This window comes from Neopelma chrysocephalum, unplaced genomic scaffold (assembly GCF_003984885.1).
Source record: "Neopelma chrysocephalum unplaced genomic scaffold, ASM398488v2 Primary Assembly neopelma1_44, whole genome shotgun sequence".
Lineage (NCBI taxonomy): Eukaryota > Metazoa > Chordata > Aves > Passeriformes > Pipridae > Neopelma > Neopelma chrysocephalum.
Window position 1 is genome coordinate 22,546,405 of NW_020897703.1, and position 18,969 is coordinate 22,565,373.

At 38.6% G+C, this 18,969-nt stretch overlaps 1 protein-coding gene across 1 annotated transcript in view; it reads left to right on the forward strand.

Annotated features, from left to right (window-relative positions):
- The first annotated feature begins 2,640 nt into the window (after positions 1-2,640).
- Positions 2,641-18,969, forward strand: part of RALB (RAS like proto-oncogene B) — a 49,932-nt gene continuing 33,603 nt past the window's right edge. Inside the window, exon 1 of the mRNA XM_027678942.1 lies at positions 2,641-2,772. The gene's annotated coding sequence lies outside the window, so the exon portion shown is untranslated. The remainder of the gene's footprint in view (positions 2,773-18,969) is intronic.

Here is an 18,969-nt window from a genome sequence, read left to right on the forward strand (position 1 = left end):
CTTCAGTCCTTAGGGACACAAACTGATCTCACCGTTCTTACAGATCTTTTCCCTCTTTTCACACATCTATATTCCTCTTTGCATTCTGCTGCTGCAAAACACAATTGCTGCCAGCATTGCTCCTGTACACCTGACAGCAGTTTTAACAATCACACTGTATTTTCCTGAGCAATTAAATAATCAGCAAAGGAAAATAATTCTTCTTCAATTTCTGTTCTTCCTTTTTATCAGTGTTGGCAAACGTTTTCCACCTCGTATTGCACACTACTAAAATTTCTCATCACTGCACCAACTCCATGGTATTGTCATGAAGAACAATTTTTGCATATATTTATAAAGCATATTTTAGTCCAGTGATCTTTAAGAGAGCTAATTGTGATCGAAACTGGACTTATCTATGAACAAACCCCTGTATAAATGTTACGTGTTGCCTATGTTTGCATGCTGCAGGACATGTAGGTCTTTCTACCAAAAAGCAACTTTCTCTGGAGCAGAACAGCAGCAGACCAAAATATCAGCACTGTCTTAAATGTGAAGTGTACTATTCATCTGAAATTCCACAGGGAGCCTAAGAGAGCAAAATGATCTGGAAGCTCCTGTAATTGACTTCAAGCTAGAACTGGCAAGATATTTTTAACTATGACACAGTCTTGATTCATTTAGGGTTGTAAGAGGTGCCCAAATCTGGAGGTAGTTATGGTCCTGCTGCCTTCTCATCATCGAAGTTATCCTCCCACACACAACCTTGCCTGACCTGCCATGATCCCTTTTACTCCTGCTCACCACTGTCTCTCCTACTATAAAACTAGAATCTTGGTTTTACCTCACTTCCCCATATTATAAATCCCTTCCACCTCTTCCCCAAGCTCCAAACTACTTCCCTATCCAGGTTACCAGATGCTGAGAAACAGAAACATAAATGTAAACTGTATCTCGGTTTTTTAGAAGGACTTCCCAAATTCTACAAAAGTGAAGGTATTAGTGATCTTAAGTCACATTCCTCAACCTCACAAAGAATTTCTGTTTGCCCAGTTTGAGATGTCACTGCCCCTTACTGCACAGAAAAATGTAAGATCCTTGATCCTAAAGCGCAAGTAGGTAAAAATCCCTAGAATTTTTATGAAGAAAATGCTTTTGCGCTCCAGTTTATTTTACTACTACAGCTGGTTTACTTGGGAGATGCATCACCACCAGATTGATAATATCAGCATTGATAATATCAGCATCTGTTTAATAAATATTATATTATAAAGTATTGTTTGTCCACTATCTTCTTAAATAGAACAAGTTCCTGAAATTGAAAGTCCACTAACAAAGGGCACAAACAGAACAAGGAATCTGGCAGCAGAATATTTCTTTTTAAACAATAGAGTTGCAAGAGCAACACCCTGTTATGCAGCTCAGTAGAAGGGTACTGGCAAATACTGAATCATATAATGCTCAGTCACTAAACTGATTTAATATGATAAAGTTCCCCCAAATCCAAGCCATTAAACTAAAAGCCAATACAGGAGCTTGAAAATGATGATAAACAATAATATATCACTCATGGGTGGCCTTAATGCTAAATCTGGGATAAATTACATGAAAAATAATCCCAGGAAATTTTTAACACAAAAAAAGAAATGACAATGACTGCTGTAACAGAGAATGCAGCAATTCCTAACACAACATAAAAATGTAGTATGCTTGAAGGCTGGGCTAAATTTTCCTCTGAGTGTGTTTTATGGGATTATAACAGAAACAAAATTATCCTGACAACTTGAAAGAAAAAATGAGTGGCTTATTAGACCAATTGATAAAGCTGGAAAGAACAGACAAGCTTCCAGGCATGCAGGTGCTTCTTCGGATCCGAAATAAAAACAGCAAACTTCAAAGCTAAATCCAGGTTAAGAACAATTGTGCTGAGGTAGGACATCTGCTTTGCTTCAAATGTTTATTAATTTCTTTTTTAAAGGCTGTAAACAATGTCTTGGGAAATAAATTTATAATAATATAGCCCTGTAAATGGATTATATTTCTAAAGCAGGCTTGCAATTAGAAAAGGATCTAAGGAGTAAAACTTACCCCCGCAAATCTGCACAAAATCACATGGAGTTTCCATGAGATTTAAAAACCTGTTTGCTTACATTGCTTTAGAAAATATTAATTGGTTTCTTAAATCACTTAGGTGCTTTACTTTCACTGAAAAAGGCAATAAACAAGTCAGGATACTGACAAGGAGTGGATACATGTGGGTCCCTGGTGCTTACACAAACCCAGCTGTGCCGGGGACAGGCACATTTGCCTGAACAGACCTGGTAACAAGCTCAGAGCTTGAGATCTGACACAAGCACAGACAACACCAGGCAACACTAAGCAACACTCTGAGGTGACTCAGCTATAATAGGTATCTTAGGCCAGTCGTAGTAATGATGTAAATATAGTTTTCTAAGTTTGTAATTTGTATTTATTGAAACTTTTCACTGGAATGGGTGGGGAAGATGAATCAGAAAAGTAATTTTCTATTATTGGCCATTCAGCAATTTTTAAGCTGTTACTTTTCCAGTCATCTACAACAGTTTCCTTGTTTTTAGAATGAGTGCATGATATCATATCCTGAGCCCTTCCCTTTTCTTGTAGCTTTCTGAGGCACTAGGAGTCCAGCTATAGTCATCATGTGAATTGGTCTGTAATACTGTAGTGGAGCTACCTCTGCCACCATCTGCCTGCCTGCCTAATTCATACTCCTTAAGGAATTGCTGCTCTAGGACGAAAGGCCCTTCAAGCACAGTGAGTATCAGCTGAGAGAGCAAACAATTTTTCTGGCTTGTAAAGTTGCATTGGAGAACGATCACTTCTCTATGTATTGACATGTATGTGCAGTTTGGGACACAAATAAAAGTGAAAGGAGAACTCGCTGTCATTATTAATCACTGAAGTGAGAAGGGAGTTCCCTGTCCCGGCTGGGGTGAGAAAAGGAACAGCAGCAACATGGGAGGCTCTCAGGGTGCAGAGACTGGATTAAAGGTGTGGGTTTAGCGTAGGAAAGGGCCAAGGTACATGTGCTGTGCCAGGCAACATACCCGTTTGTTGTGGACAGACAGACAGGAAAAAAACAGCTGCTAAAATGTAGACATGAACAGCTGTGAGTGACCACATGGCATTGTATTAATGCTGGATGACAAGTTTATTCTTTATCTGGTTTGATTTAAGGAATGCAGTTGTACGAGCTAGTAATAAGCAAAATAATAGGAGAATAAAAGAGGTAGTTTTCCTCACTAATCTCCACTCATCCCTAAAGCATACAGGCCAAGTAAACATTGACAGTGAGTCATTGACTCTTTTTAGTATAACTACATAACCTGTGGTGGCGGTGGTGTTATTTCTGCACTTTTCCATCTTGTTCTTTAGCTCTGAAATGCAGAGCTAAAGGCTCTGCCATTCTTGGTGGAGGGCCTAAGGTTTTGTCTAGATATCTCTGAAATGCTAATTTAGTAGTAACTTGTTAACTATAAATATATAACTATACAGTTATATTTATAACGTTGTATGATCCAGAATTCACAGCATAACAAATGTTATAATGAAAGTAAATAAATGACTTGCATTTATATCCACCAGTTGATATAGCAGAAATTATTTATATATAGAACACCTGAATTTTATTGTGCATGTTGTCCTGGCAGAATACCAAACACCAACTTCATTCCAAAGTTGTAAAAGTCTTATGACCATGCTTTACATAAAAGCCTCAAACTAGTTTGAATGGAACAACAGAAAGCAGCAGTGATATTTTTATGAATACTTAAGATAAAAATAACTCGCTTCAAAAAAGTGCAAATAAATTTTGTCCTTGCTCCCCAAAAAAGTCTTTGTTGAGGAGAGCAACTGTACAGGAAATACATAACCTTTGGTTATCTCATTGATCACACAACTATCTATTTTTATTTTGTTCTCTATGGTTTTGATCAGCTCCTTCATAGGGTCACAGCACAGTGTTAGTAGAACACATTGCTTTTTGTTGTCTGTTAAACTGCATTGTGAGGTAAAAACTCCTCTTCAGTTAAAAGTTGCTGGACCCTCTTCTGTTGCTGATGCAGTTAATTTTATGACAACAAACCTGACGTTTTCTGCAACACAGTTATAATAAGAGTAGAAGGATGCTCAAGACATGCTGTGTGCTGTTTGGCCTGGCCTCAGTAGCATCGGGGATTGCTGTACTAGAGGTGATCATTTGTTCTCTTCCTCCGGGGTTCTGCCTCTGCCAGTGACCTGTACCAGGTGCTTCTGATACAGCTGCAAGTAAGTCCAGAGACACCAGCTGTCAAATAGGCTTCACAGGAGATGTTTTTACATGCCTATCAGTTAGTAGTTGGCTTTTACTGTACAACACAAGGGATTTGTAACTCTTTTCACTTAATAGAATATCACAGCAGATATTCCCATTTCCATGGAAATGTTTGTTTCTTGAATTCACTGGCTCCAACCAAATCTTGGTTCCAAATGTTGTGTGGCCATGAGTAAAAACTGTGGGATTAAAAAAAAAATTATATTTCCCTTTCTCTGTGTTTAAATTGTTGTCTTTCACTTCCATTAGATGTAAATTTGCTTACCTCACAGAAAAAACTCAACTTATTCTTTCAATTCTGTGCTCTACTGAAGAGTGATGATGTATTTTTATTCTTACTTATAGTTTGGTCTGTCTAGTTTGTAGCTATGTTTTTTTTCAATTTATAAACTCATTTCAAGGGCTTCACTCACAGTTTTAGAATTCTAGAATATGTGATGTAGTCAGGCCACTGGGTTGGTGAGGCAGGACTTGCCCTTTGTGAAGCCATGCTGAATGTTCCAAATCACCTCCCTGTCCTCCGTGTGCCTTAGGATGGCTTCTAGAAGTATATGTTCCATGATTTTCCCAAGCACTGACAGGTCAGTAGTTCCCAGGGTCCTCCTTTCTACCCTTCTTAAAAATGGGTGCATTGTTTCCCTTTTTCCAGTCACCAGGGACTTCACCTAACTGCTGTGACTTTTCAAATATCACGGAGAGTGACTTGACAACTTCTCATCAGGTCTCATAGTCCCTTAAATGTTCAGGTTTCTCGGAAGTTCACAAACTTGAACTTCTTCTCCAGTCCCCATCCTGCTGGCCATCCACTCAAGAGGTGTGGGAGGAGAGTTTGCCAGTGAAGACCAAGGAAAAAATTCTTTGAGTACCTCAGCCTTCTCCTCATTTGTTGTTACCAGTTTTCCAGTCTTGATCACCAGGGGAATATGATTTCTTTGACCTTACTTTTCTGACTGACATACCTGTAGAAGCCTTTCTTATTATTCTTTGAATCCCTTGCCAAGTTCAGCTCCAGTGTGCCATGGCCTTCCTGACCCCATCCCTACACAACTGGGCAGAGTGCCTATACTCTTCCCAGGATACCTGTCCTTCCTTCCACTCTGTGCATTTCCTTCTTGCCCTTTAGTTTGACCAGCAGGTCTCAACTCTGCCATGCTGGTGTCTTTCCTTCCTTTTCCTGATTTCTTACACCAACATGATCACTGCAGCCCAGGCTGCCTCCAGTATTGGTGTCACCAATTAGCTCACTTGGGTTGGTGACCAACTGGTCCTGTAGTTAATTATTTCGTTGTCATGCTTAAAAGATCCAAAGATGAAAGAGATGTGAGTTTCCCTTATAGAAGCCACCTAACTCTGCTGTCGTATTCTGTTTATATATATCTTAAAAAATAAATTTTCCAGCACCTTATATCCAAGAAATGTTAGGTGCACAGCAAATGTTTAATTAATTAATCCCACAAAGAGCTTGTGAGGTAGGCTCCCTCATTTTACAGGTGAGACAGAGAGTGAGACAGTTAAATTAAGTGACTTGCTTAATATCACAGAGTGAGTCAGTGCTAATGCTGAAAATAGACTTTATGTCTTCTGGTTCCTTGCCCTGTATTTTAATCATCAAACTAGACTTAACTCTAAAGTTGAATGAACTCCTTAAATTATTAAAATAATTGTTCTCAATTTCAGGTTGGAGTATTATATTTTAATCACCTAAGCAGCTGAAATACTTGCAAAAGTTTTCCTTACTCGGGACCTGTTTTGTCTTTCTTGTTCAGACATTTCTTCAGGTATCAGCTGAATATATTTTGTTTACAGTGATCCTGAACTTCAAAAATCCACTCTAGCAGATCTCCACGAAAAAAAAAGAACACATTAAAACTCACAGCAATCTCTTTGCTGTCAATATAGCAATGCTTCTTTTCATACTCTCAGCAGCCATTCCACTTAATAATACTCATAGCTTTAATTTATGGAGCACAGTAAAGTTATTGCCCCACAGAAACCAAAAGACAGACTGCTGGTTACGCTGTCGTGGCTAAATGAAAATGTATCCTAAAGCACAAAAGAGCAACAGCATCTTAAGAAATATCTGCTTAGAAGTGGAGTTCTGAACTGCATGCTGTGTCCTCTCTGAATAAACTGGTACAGAAAGAGATGTGATCCTTGCAAACCTGTTTAAATGAATAGTGCCCACTTTCAGGCTAATGATATCCTCCAGCAGCTTTAGAGCTTTCCCGAGCATAGTCCATGTATTTGTTTATGCTGATAGGACATATATAAATTTTTCCAATCCTCGCTGTTTTACCTGTTTGATAGTGTTCTTCAGTATAGGATAGAATAAATGGTCCAGAAAATATGTACGTAGGTGTAAGACTGAAGAGGCCCAGGAGAGGGAATGCAGAAATAATATTACCATGGCTTGCTCCCTGTTCAACCTGGGTATCGACGCAGCTGTCTGTTACACAGCCTTATCCAATGCTTTGTATCATACAGTACTTTTAGTGTGGGTGAGATAAGCAGAAAAAGGCTGTGGTCAGCTTCAAAATTTTTATAAAGAGTTTTGCCACATGTAATGAATAGGACATTGCTGTGCAAGCAGCCTTCCAACTTAATTACAATTTAATAACAAAATTCCTTCAAAATTCAGCTGTTTCATTGCCAATAAAGCTCCTAGGTGGCAAAATCAGACAGTAAGCATTGGCATGCTGTATTTATGGAAACAACTCTAAAGTAATTTAACAGGTTGTACGTGTAAAGAAGGGAGTCACATCTTGCCTATCAATTGCAAGCTAGTCAGAATGTTTCAGGTAAGATGCCAAGGAGGGATGTTCCAAGGAGGCCATTCTTTTTCCTCTTTGGGGTCAATACTTCTAGCTTACCATCTTGTTTTTCTTTTGGGTTTATCTTCTCCTTAAAATGTTAACTACAAGCGTATTTTACACTTTGCCACTAGAGCTCTGTCATCAGTGATCAACTGTCCAATACCGAAATACTGGTCAGAGTACCACTCCAACTTTGCTTTCAGTTTCTGCTAGAGAATAAGATGTTTCTCTCACAGACTTCAGAAAATGTCCCAATGCCAAGTGATGAGCAGTTTGCAAGACAGCACTGTGCCTGTGCCCATCTATCAGGGACAGAAACGCTGTCTTTCAAAGGGGTTTCTGAAAACCAAGGAGGAGTAGTCCAGTACAAACTGGACAAAGAAGACACTTCTGAACACTTCTGAGTCTTTCATACACTTTGAAACCAAACCCAAGAAAGCAACGCAAAGAATTGAAATTCTTTCAGTGCTCTTCACTCATGTCTCCTTTTATCCATAGTTCCTACTATCAACCTATCAAATGTAACAGTAGTAGTGTTTGAGAAGCTGAAAATGTTAATCAAACATTAGATAATATTTGTGAAAAACAGGGTTTAAAATGGTAATATGCCTGGGTGTTCTCTTCCATATTGGGAATAGGAAGAAGACTTTGTGGTCTTTGTGTCTGATCAAAAATAGCCAAACCGGTAGAAATGAAACACATGAACATTTTCAGCAACAATTCAGCTAATAGGTGTGAAGAATGAGTCAGCTTGAGAAAAGCAGGAATTGCTTGTGGATAATCTGAATGAGAATGGAGGGTGCATAATAGAATATTGCATTTGAGAAGAGCTCTGACAAAATAGGGGCCTTGAATTTTGAATGCAGAGAGTTATACTTGCTTCATCTATTGCTGAAGAGAATCAAAAACAATCTGCCTCTATGATTAAGTACATATTGTGCTCTTTTACATAGTTAACATTATTTAAGATCCTACTTTCACCAAAGACCTCAATGTGTCCTGCCTACCTTAGTGATCAGATTACTGGTCACCGCTCTAACAGGTCTATCACAGCCTTGTTCTGTTGACTCAGCACAGAAATAAAGCATTTTAGGAATGTCAGTTCTTCAAGCAGTGAGGATTATAGACATGGTAACAGTACATGTTTGTGAAAGGTATATGCTCGTCTGACTTCATTCCCAGTGACCTTAAGACAGAAACTGAGGTACAGCCATAGTGCTACTCTGAAGAGTTCATGTAATTAGTAGATTCTGTAGTTCTGCAGATTTGATTCACAGAACTGAGAAAGCATTTGTGGTAGGTAACATGGTGCTTACACGTTAGAGCCAGATAATGAAAGGGAAAAGAAAGTGAAAAGAAATACATAATGAGGGAGTTGGCCAGTTTATTTCCATTGTACAAGCACAGTGAAAGGGACAAAGCTAAGCAATACTGCAAGTGAAAAAAAAATCCAATAGGAGTTAACTTAAACTATATTAGTTATAAAATGTGGAGTTAGCAATGCAGGCAAGGTGCTTTTTTCTAGCATTCCTTATTATGTGTAACTCATGGCACTGTAACGATCCAAGAACCTTGGATCACACAACTTGCAAAATACCACCAGAGTGTTTCTCACTGGAACTAAGTACAGCGAGACAAGTAGAAGCGGAAACTGTAAATATGGGGAAGGACTTCTCTGTTCAATAAAACAAGTGGTTTCTGCTGAAACTAGTTTTGCTTGAGGACTAATTTGTGGTTCCAAGTGTCTTTCAGTGCTGACAGCTGAAGAAGGTAGCTTGGGGCCAGATTGTAATATTCACTCCTTGCTCTAATGGGCGGATGTGTTTAATTAACCTTTGTTTCTGCAGAAGCAGACATTCTGGCAAGCTGTAGGAATGCTAAAGGAGGGAAACCTAAACAGCAGTGAACCTAGGCACATTCTATATATCTAGTATAGATAAAAAATGTTAATGTAGATAAATACTGTTTCCTGGGAGATAGGTTTGTATAAGGAATTTCTGTAAAAGAAATTTAACATGGTTCCCCCCTGCAGGACTATCCATCATTAATTTCACAAGATCCAGCTATGGTCCCATGCCCTTGGGACACTTGTCTCTCTTGTCTGGCTAAAGACTGCACAGTTCTTCAACTGAGGGTCACAAAAGCATGTATTCAAGGTAGAAATATTCTGCTTAGTGTCTCTTGGATAGAGTTAGACCTGACAGCCTCACTGCCTGTTCCACATCCTGCAGTGACTTCTCCAGATACCATAGCTTGGACTGACCCTTCCCAGAGCTTCCTGTAAAGTGCAGATCTTGAGGTTTATAGCTAATTCTTCAAAAGGCATATGGCAAGTCTAATGCAAAGCAGATATCCTTTGCATAAAGTTGCTGAAGTCACTGTTTTTTGCTTGAAAAACCAAGGCACTGTAGATTACAATTCACACAAATGCAGCAAACTCCCTGGCCACAACATCCCTTGGCCCTAATCTTTCACTAAAAAAATCACCAGCTTTGCATAAGTGTTTTGAAAGAATGCAAATCAGAGCTTATAGTCTCTGACCTTCACCAACTCTGCTGCTACAATAGCATCATTGTTTTCTATCTCCTCCCCTTAGTTAGTGGCACCTTCCATTCCTCTCACTTCATTTTAATCCAAACCTTTCCATCTGAGAGGCTTTTTAAAGCTCTGCTTTGTCATCTGGTTTTGCTACAACTGTGATCTAAATGCCAAACTCCTTCAGTCCTGGTCGTCTCAGTCTCAGCCAAGACCCTGTTTTCCCTTAAAAGGCATCTTATGAGCTTGAATGTTGGACATTCCCTCTACTCTTGTTGTCTTACACACAAGGTATATTCCCAGCTGAAAAGAGCATTTATGTTACAGCATTTTTCTTACTAAAACTACACTGCAGCCACACAGTATCAGTTACAATCATAAACAGTACTTTTCCCACCTCAGCACTGTGGCACAGAACTCTTTCCTTCATAATACTGTGCATCTCCACATTGCCACAGTACATAGGAACTAGTGCTAAGGGTGCAGTTAAATCACTAAATTTCTAATCACATGCTTTTTCCACTGGGTTTCTGTTCCGGAATGAAGTGTTGTGACAACAAATGAGGTAACCAAGGAAAAATAAAACTGGCTACAATTGCCAGGATTACCAGTTCAATGTAATTCTTCAGCTTATTTGTTTCTAGTAAGGACTGATGACTCCAAAGGCTATAAACTGTGTGTTAAGCTCTCGAGTGGTGACAACTTCCTTTATAATGTTGCCCAGTGCCTGAGACTATAGAGATAGGAGTGCATAGGCCTGCTATGAGCGGAGAGTGTCCTATTGCAAAATGCAGCCCACTGGCCAAATCTGGTCTGCAGGATCTTCTGCCTGCTCTGCAGCACCTTTACTATGGAAATTTCAAAGAGCAAGCTGCTGCCTCATCCCAAAGAGAAGGAAGGGAGGGAGGATTATTCTTTCCCCTGCTTCTGAAAGGTGGGCAAGAAGAGCACCCTGATACAGAGAAGTTCTTGCTGTACTTCTGTGTGAATGAGTTTGTGAGTGCTTGGACACCTACATAGCCTGTTGCCTTATCTCCTTGCTGGGCAGGTAAGAACAGCAGCATAATTTTAACATAATATAAGTATGAATTATCAAAACTGAGAGCTCTCACCTAAATACAAGTTGAAACAATTTCTTTATCTTCGGGGGGACTCTCTAAGTAATTGGCATCAGTGTAAATACCAGCTGAAACTTCTGCTTCAGGAATAGCGCTACTGGATGTGTCCAGGGCTTGGTTTCAGCACATGCAGCCAGTCACAGTACAGGGCAAAGCTATGCTAACTTTCAGTCAAGCTAAAGGGGTACCTCTCCTGATTTTGACCGAGAGCAGTTAATTACATTTTTCCTCTTTGGAAGAAGTATACATTTCTTTCTTTTGTTAGCATCTCTGATAATGGCAGGGAATTTTTCCGAGGGTAGTCTTGGAACAAAACAGCAGCTCCAGGCACTATGTAAGAAGCCAAATACAGGGGAAGGGTGGAGTGAAGTTGCTGTTTGATAATAGGAGTAGTCTACAAGAAAGTTTCCTTATCTCTCTTCAGTTCTTGTTTTTAGAAAGCAACTGTGATGCAAAGACAGGAACTATTCTTCTCTGCTGTAAAATCTTTTCTGATAAGACTTCTGGAAGAACTCACAATGCTATCTTCATTCAAATCCTTCCTAAGATACATTTCTTCCATGAAGTGTTTCTATGCTAATCCACTAGGCGTTGCTCTTTACATCTTTAAAAGAAACAGAATACTCTACCTGGACTGATTGTAGATTAAGAATTACTGAGTGCATGAATGTCCCATAGGAAAGCGTAGTCCCTGGGAAGAATCTATTGCCTTCTGGAAGTAGTTCTTTATATTGTGGTTTTAATTCTTATTGTGGGTTGTAATGTCTACAGGGAGGGGGTGTTTATGCACCTTTGAGGCATCATGTATGTCTGTAACTGTAAGCAATTTAGTGAAGATCAAGAAGGAAACAAAAGTAATTTTACAATACAACTTATCTCTGTCTTGAGTAGCCATCAGATTCTACTCTATCATCCCAGTGTAAATCCAGCTTTGGATTTACACTCACTGGAATGGAATATGGTCATAGCTCTTGAAACAGAGAAGACTGAAGGGGAGAGGAGGCCAGTAATGCTGCACCTATTAGGTACATTCCCATTATCCTAGACTATGGAAACATTAAATAAGCCTAGTCTCCTCTATAGGACAGGCTGACTGTGCTGCCTTGTGCTACAGACTGCTAATATAGCTCAGAAATGCATATCTGCCATGTGACAGTGTATAAAGCAGTGGTTCCCAAACCAGGCTCTATAGCAGTGAGGTCACAACAGTTTCAAATGAGGTCACAAGGTACATAAATTTAAATCTGATCACATATTTATGCTAGTGTTTGAGGTTGTATTAAATTCTTGCTCTACAGTAGCAACTTTTTTCAGTGAAAACTTTGAGGAACTGCTGTGGTTTACGCTGTGAAAAACTGGGTGGAGAGACTATTTCCTCTGAGTCATCAATGGGAAAAATCCATTATTACAGGGGTGAAACACATGATCATGGCAGCTAGAATTGAAAAAAATAGCTATAACTGAAGGTATTTAGAATACCTCAAATTTTTGTAGGTATGTTGAACATATTCAGATCTGTTGATAGAGCATATTTCAAACCCAAAAGTGTCAACATCGTTGCTTTCCACAATTGTAGTTAATCTATATATCCAAAATATTACATTGCTGTATAATTATCAGAACAAAGTTAGTTACAGATCAGTCCTTCACAACCAAAATACCCTCACCGCTAGATAAAACACGGTGGTTATTCCTGCATGGTGTACAACAAATGAGAAGAAAGAAATAAGATTATTACATCCACCAGCAATGTCTGGACCCCCTTTTTTTTTAGCAGTTTGTGGATATCTGCCTGTGCTGAAACCTGGCAAGGAAGCCCTGCCAGTAGAGGCATAGGATGTTGCAGAGGTAGCAAGCTGGGAGCCAGGAAGGAAGGCAATACTTCCTGACACTCTTAGCAAGCTCAGAGGAAGGAGAGCATCCTGCCTAGTCATGCTAAATCAGCTAAAGAGTCCCTGTTAACACAAGAAGTCCCTTACCCATCCTTGTTTAAGCAGAAGGATACTCTGATTTGGTTAGGAAAGAGAAGCTGTGATTTTGTATGTGGCTGTGCAAAGCACCCATGGAACTTCACTTTCCTATACTGTGACTTCCCAATTTGTTTAAGGGAGCTGTGAAATGAAGAACCTGAGGATCTACCTGTCTTTGTGTTGTCTCCCTTTATCAAGCACACTTGTCAGTTTTCACCTTTTGTGCTGTGCCTTGACTTAAATATTTATGCCATGTACCATTAAAATTCTCAGCTGAGAACTTTCCTCCTTTCAGCTGCACAACTACTGCGTACCATTTGTCAACTTGAGAATTTCAAATACATTTAGTGTGAATAATAGCAGAGTTCAAAGAACAATGATCTGTCTTTATACACAGAACTGCCAAATCCCCTAAGCCAAGGTGATTCCATTCTGATCCAGAAAGGGGTATCAGAGTTTAATCTCTTGTGGCCTAATAGTCTTTTGCTTCTTGTCTAACAATTGCCAGTTCCACAGGCAGTTTTTGTAATATTAATATTTTCAGGAGCCAACCGACATTAACCCCAGAGTTTATTGTTTTAACTGTTTACTAGTGGATTTGGTTTAGACAATTTGACAAAAATGGCAGCTTAGATGACAGATTTAAAGCTGTCAGCCTCGTGGGGTGACTCCATACGGAAGTTATGAGCAACATTAAATTGCAAAAAAGCTTGTAAACCCTTTGTTAAATAATTTTAATTCAAACTGGTATATGCTCAAACCAATGTAAATAACAAGTTATACAGACAAGAATGCATTAGGAAAAAAAAACCCCAAAGCAAATAAACCCACAACAAAAGCCACAGATAGAAAAAATGGAAAAAGAAAAAGATGATGTTATGCTAAATTCTCAGGCTACATTTCATTACTATTACTGTTACCATTTATCAAGGACTTTCAAAGCAGTTCTGATATTTTTCCTCAGTTCTGATATTTCTCACCTTCGCGTTTATAACTCTGGCTGTTACATTCTCAACTGTCATGTTCTTACCTAAACTTTTCCTCTTAAAAGTTTCTTTGTTCACATTAATTTCTGGTCATATTTGAATCAGCAAAGCAGAACACTTCCTGTCCTTGGGGTGGGGATGAACTCATACTGGATATGAGGAACCCATGTCAGCACTAACAGGATGCAGACCAGGAAGTTGTGCATTTTATTAACAGGAACAAAAGTGGCAAAGTTTTGGCAGAATTAGAATGAAATATTTGTGCATTGAACAGAGTAAGAACTGGAACCAAAACGTTTTTTTTATAACTAAAGCAAAGTGGTTTGGTATATTTGGAAAACATCAGGAGCATATGAGAAAAAGGTTCAGCTCAAAACCTAGGGCTGGAATGAGAGCTGTAGCTGCCCAAATAACTGGAGCCATGTCTCCAGCATGCTGAAAAAAGCTCCTTTGGTGAGTTGAGAGTACAAATGAGTTACATCCTGGAGCAACAAGCCATGGACACTCTACTGACAAATGAGTAGCAAAAAGTTTGGAATTAATAAAAATGGAGTTAGAATTAATATTGATCAGTAGGAATAAAAACTGACTCAAATTCTCCTACTGGAACACAAAGCATGCTTCTGAGGGAGCTAACAGTGCATGTGGACCAAAATACAAGGAAATAGCTCTGTGGTGTGGATCTAAAATAGGATCAGGAGTAGCCACAAGTGTGGTGCCTTCTAATGTATTATAGCTCTGTCTGCTGCTCAGCACTTCCTAATCTGGGCTAGCATGTTTTCACATCTCTTCCAGCAGCAGCTCAAGAGTCTCTCCATGATTGAAACCCGTGACAGAACAAGCCTGGTTGTTTAAAATTTGCTAGATGAAGAAGGAATGTGCATCAAAAAAAGCTGACAGATATTTTATTGGTCAGCTTTACAGGTTGATCTTCCTGTCAATTATGGCTTTTCACAGAATGAAGTCTCTGACAGAGACAGGTGAGCATGGTCTTCCATTAGCTTTTTCCATAGCCAAAAGAAATATATCTTTAGCTTGAGGGAGATGAAAACCATCTTTTTAAAAAAAATAAATTCTACAGCTTTTTTCATTGTTGATTTGTGACCTTGAGATCTCTAAAATTATGCAGTATCCTCCTTTATGACAGCTGCATTTATAACAACTAATGTGGTAAGAGGACTGCCCCTTTACTAAAAGCTTTTAGAAGGGAGGAGATAAAAGTTGCTGGTGAAATTGGTGCTGCAGGTGCAGCAATCAAAGACAAAGCATGGCAATCACACCTTGTTTTTACACTTGCAGCTTTTGGGAACTGACAGGAAAGGTTACTTTTGCTTTATACCTATTTCTGAGAAGCAAGACCTGATAATTATCAGGTGGTTCACCTGTGTCATGAAACAGCTGTGTCAACAACCTTCAGTTAAACTACATGTCAGAAGGAATGTGTGTGTGGAGTCACTCCATGAGAACTGCTTTAAACCAAGCTGGAAAACTCTGGGGATGAGACAGTGTATTTCCCACAGCTGTTGAGTAGATCTCATTTTTTTTTTAACTAGAATAGACTCATGTGTCAAGGCCCTCTTTTAATGCAGATAATCAATTCGTCTAACACAGGTAAAAGTCCTACCTGAACCCTTTATTTCTGCTTGCAAAATAGTCCCCCATCAGAAGTTTTGATTTTTTTTTTTTTTTGCATACTGCAATCTTTACCTGATTCTACTTTTTAACTGCCTTGTTTGCATGACAAGAACTAAGAAACAAAAATTCCATAAGATACATAGAACCTTAATGATGGAAAAGCTGGCTATTGCCTAGTGAAACTGAAAATGTTTGTAAAATCACAGCTCTCTCTGGGCAAGGAATTATAAGAATTGTAAAGATGAGCTCATTTTTAGTAAACTATTAAAGATGAGCCCTGAAGTTTAAAGGCAGAGTTTAATGAGCAGAGTAGTGCTTCAACTCTTTCTCTCATGATTCAGACTGTGTTTAGAAACAGGAGCTTAGACTTGTCTCCATTAGTATCATACAACAAAGTAAGGAAGTGCAAATCAGCGAAGTGGCAAAGGAACTGAGTTTTACCGTCCTTTCCGGAATTGAAAATTTCCCAAATTATCCCCAGAAAACCCTTGGAGAGGTATAAGAAAAACCACAAGGAAACTTTCTGAGCTGAGAAGTCAAAGAAGACCAGCTGATCCAAACAAAGGATTCTTTACATGCTAAAAAGAGAGATTCAGCAGGTGGTCACATTGCTAAGGCTCTGTGAAAAGAAACTGAAAAGGCATTAAGCTGAGTCCAGCATGGATGTGATATGACTATTGCATTTTGCATTTGACATAATGGATATCTCCAGCTACAGTGGGCAAATCCATAGCATTCTTGCTTTCCAAAGAGCAAGGAGGACTGCTCTTTTTTGGAAAGATGTGGCAACTGCCACAAGATTATAATAATATCTCAGTTTTGCTCTATATAAAGATCTTTTCTAAATTTACAAGGAAATAACTCGTTGGGTTAAAACATTTGTCAAGAAAAGATAAATTGTGAAACATCTAGGATCTTCCATTTACTTTGCCCAATTCCCAGCTATATACCTGCCTTTTAGCTGTCTTGCATCCTAAATTAATTCTTGCTAGTAAGTGGAAGAGCTAAGATCACAAACATCTTCTACCACTCTCTTAAGACCTTTGGCAAAAGGACTGAGGAGGCTTTGGGGAAAGTAGCATGTTAAGTTGTTACAGTAATATTACCAGATCTAACCCTGTCAGATTCTGCCAGATCTAACCCTCCTCTGAATGCAAGCCAGCAAGTTCAGTGGGAAGCTTATAGGAAATGACTTAAGAAGAGAGTATCTTGTAAATACTGCTCTTCCCCTTAAACTGAAAGAGGGAAGAAAAGAGAGAGTAGCAGCCTTTCCTTTCAAATCAGAGGAAGAAGACTGATCCTTTGTATGCAATGTCTTAGGGAATACATCTTGTGTGTAGTAAATCAGACATTAGTACCTTCTCTTCTGAGGTAATCTGAGCCCATATCTAGTAGGACAATGCTCCAGATAATAAGCCAAAGACTATACTATGCTAGTCAAGGAGTATACTTTAATCTAGTTGAAGCTGGGAATACTATTTTTGCATGAAATACTGTTCTCTAAACCAGAGATGGTATAAGCAAGAGCAATCTATCTTAAATAAGGGTTACAGCACACATTGAATGGTCCCTGCTCTCATTAAGATGTCACAATTTATATTGACTATGCTGGTGGCATTTATGCCTTTGCAATTTAGCTTTTCTAGCTTCCATGGGCGGGCTTACATTGTCTGCTTGGCATTGTCCATCTATTTCTATGAACCAGGATTGTTTATGGGACACTATAAATTAACAATGCTATTTTTTAACCTCAAAAATCTCAAAAATGAGTTAACTTACAGTGACACACGTTAGAGTTTAACCTTGAAGTTTGCAGACCAAAGTCTTCTATTGATCTGCAGAAGGGAAAAACATGGTCTGCAGAAACCAGTTCTCAAAAAGAGTTTACTTCCTTATTCTTTTCAGCTGAAATAATGATGATCACAATGCTTCAGTATGAAGTTAATTTTTACACTATACAAGCTGTCCTGAGGCCAAAAATTAATTTGGCATTTGCCAGGAAACACCTCACTATATAGCTACTCACATTTCTAAACTGATGCTGAAAGTTTTCAGAATAAGCTCCCTAACTAATCGGTTTCCATCCCTTCTCTATTTCCAGCAGTATAATTGTTACTCTCCAAAGCTAAGAGCAAAGAGTAGATAATCGAGTGACACTGAAAACAGCATGAAAAACATCACCATAAAATCCAGTGCTCACAAACAGCAATGTCTCAGATGGTGCTGCTTAAAATCAGATCACTAGTGTCAGGGCTAATTCTATGTTTTCTGTTTTGAAAGATTCCACAATAATTTTGATGCATTGTTTACTGCTTCCAGAGAATGGAAAAATATGATTATAGGCTACCTCTCCATTATATGACCATTTCTGTAGTGATTAAATCTGTATCAATTGACATTTAGCCTTTTGCAGATGTTTTCATAGATGGGAATTGGTATGGAAGAAAAAAAAGTAGGGGGAAAGCAGTCCTTGTACATCTTATGACCTAGTTGTAATTCCATTTAAAATGTTAGAGAACTATTGCATTGAAAAAGGAAAGCCTAAAAAAATGACAAGGGTTATAAGGGGAATAAATGTAGTTATGTGAGCCAGATCAAACCAATTCATTTTCTGCTACTCAAAGTCTGATCAGGAAAAATAGACTAAAGGTTTGTTGTTGCCCTTCAAGAAATCCAGCTTGAAGATGAAATTCATGCCTGAATGCAGACAAGCAATTTGGAAAAGTCAGAGTTTGATTTATTTTTCTCTGAAAGGTTGTGTAAAGCTTCTTACTAAAGATCTCAAAGTTACACAAAGGTGGTTTGTATGATTAAGGGCAACGATAGTTCTCAAGAACTCTTAGAAGATACAGACATAAGCTTGCTCTCATTTATGAAAATGTCAAAACAAGTAAACGAGATTTGAGAAACCCAAGATATGACACAGTTCAATAAACTGTAGTTGATAAAAAAATGTTGAAAAAAGCCTTTCTTTGGCCATTCTGCTCTGGGACAGAAAATCTATAACACAACTTGCAAGGTCTTAAAGCATGCCCCTGCAATGAAAGGGAAAAGACAAATTAAACTAGAGCAAATGTTCACTGCTTCCCAGCAAATAACTTCTAGGCTGCAAACACTAGATGAATTTAGGATTTCAGTTATTTATTTTGAGGAGATTAGTCTCGGTAGAAGGGTGGGTGGATTTGCTTGTGAGTACATAATGCTGTTCTCTTGTGCTGTAAATCAATGTAGCTCCAATGAAATTTGGGGAAAAGCAGAATTTCTGACTCTTAAACACTATTTTAGTCATGTATAATCACAACAGCTTCAACTGTTAAATTAAAAATATATATATACCCACATATATATGCCTTTCTCTCCCCTCAAAGGTTCCTTTCTCGTTATATTTCACCTTTGCTTGTTCGCATTACCCACAGTATCAGAAGTCTCAACTCAGAGCTTCCTGGCTCTCAGTAATTATTTTAGTCTTCAGTTTACTGCAGCGTTTCTGTTTTATTTTTATGGTATTCCAGCAATACATCATAATGAAATAACAAAACTTGGAGATTGAAGAGAAGGTTGGCTGTGGGCTTGAAGTGTCTG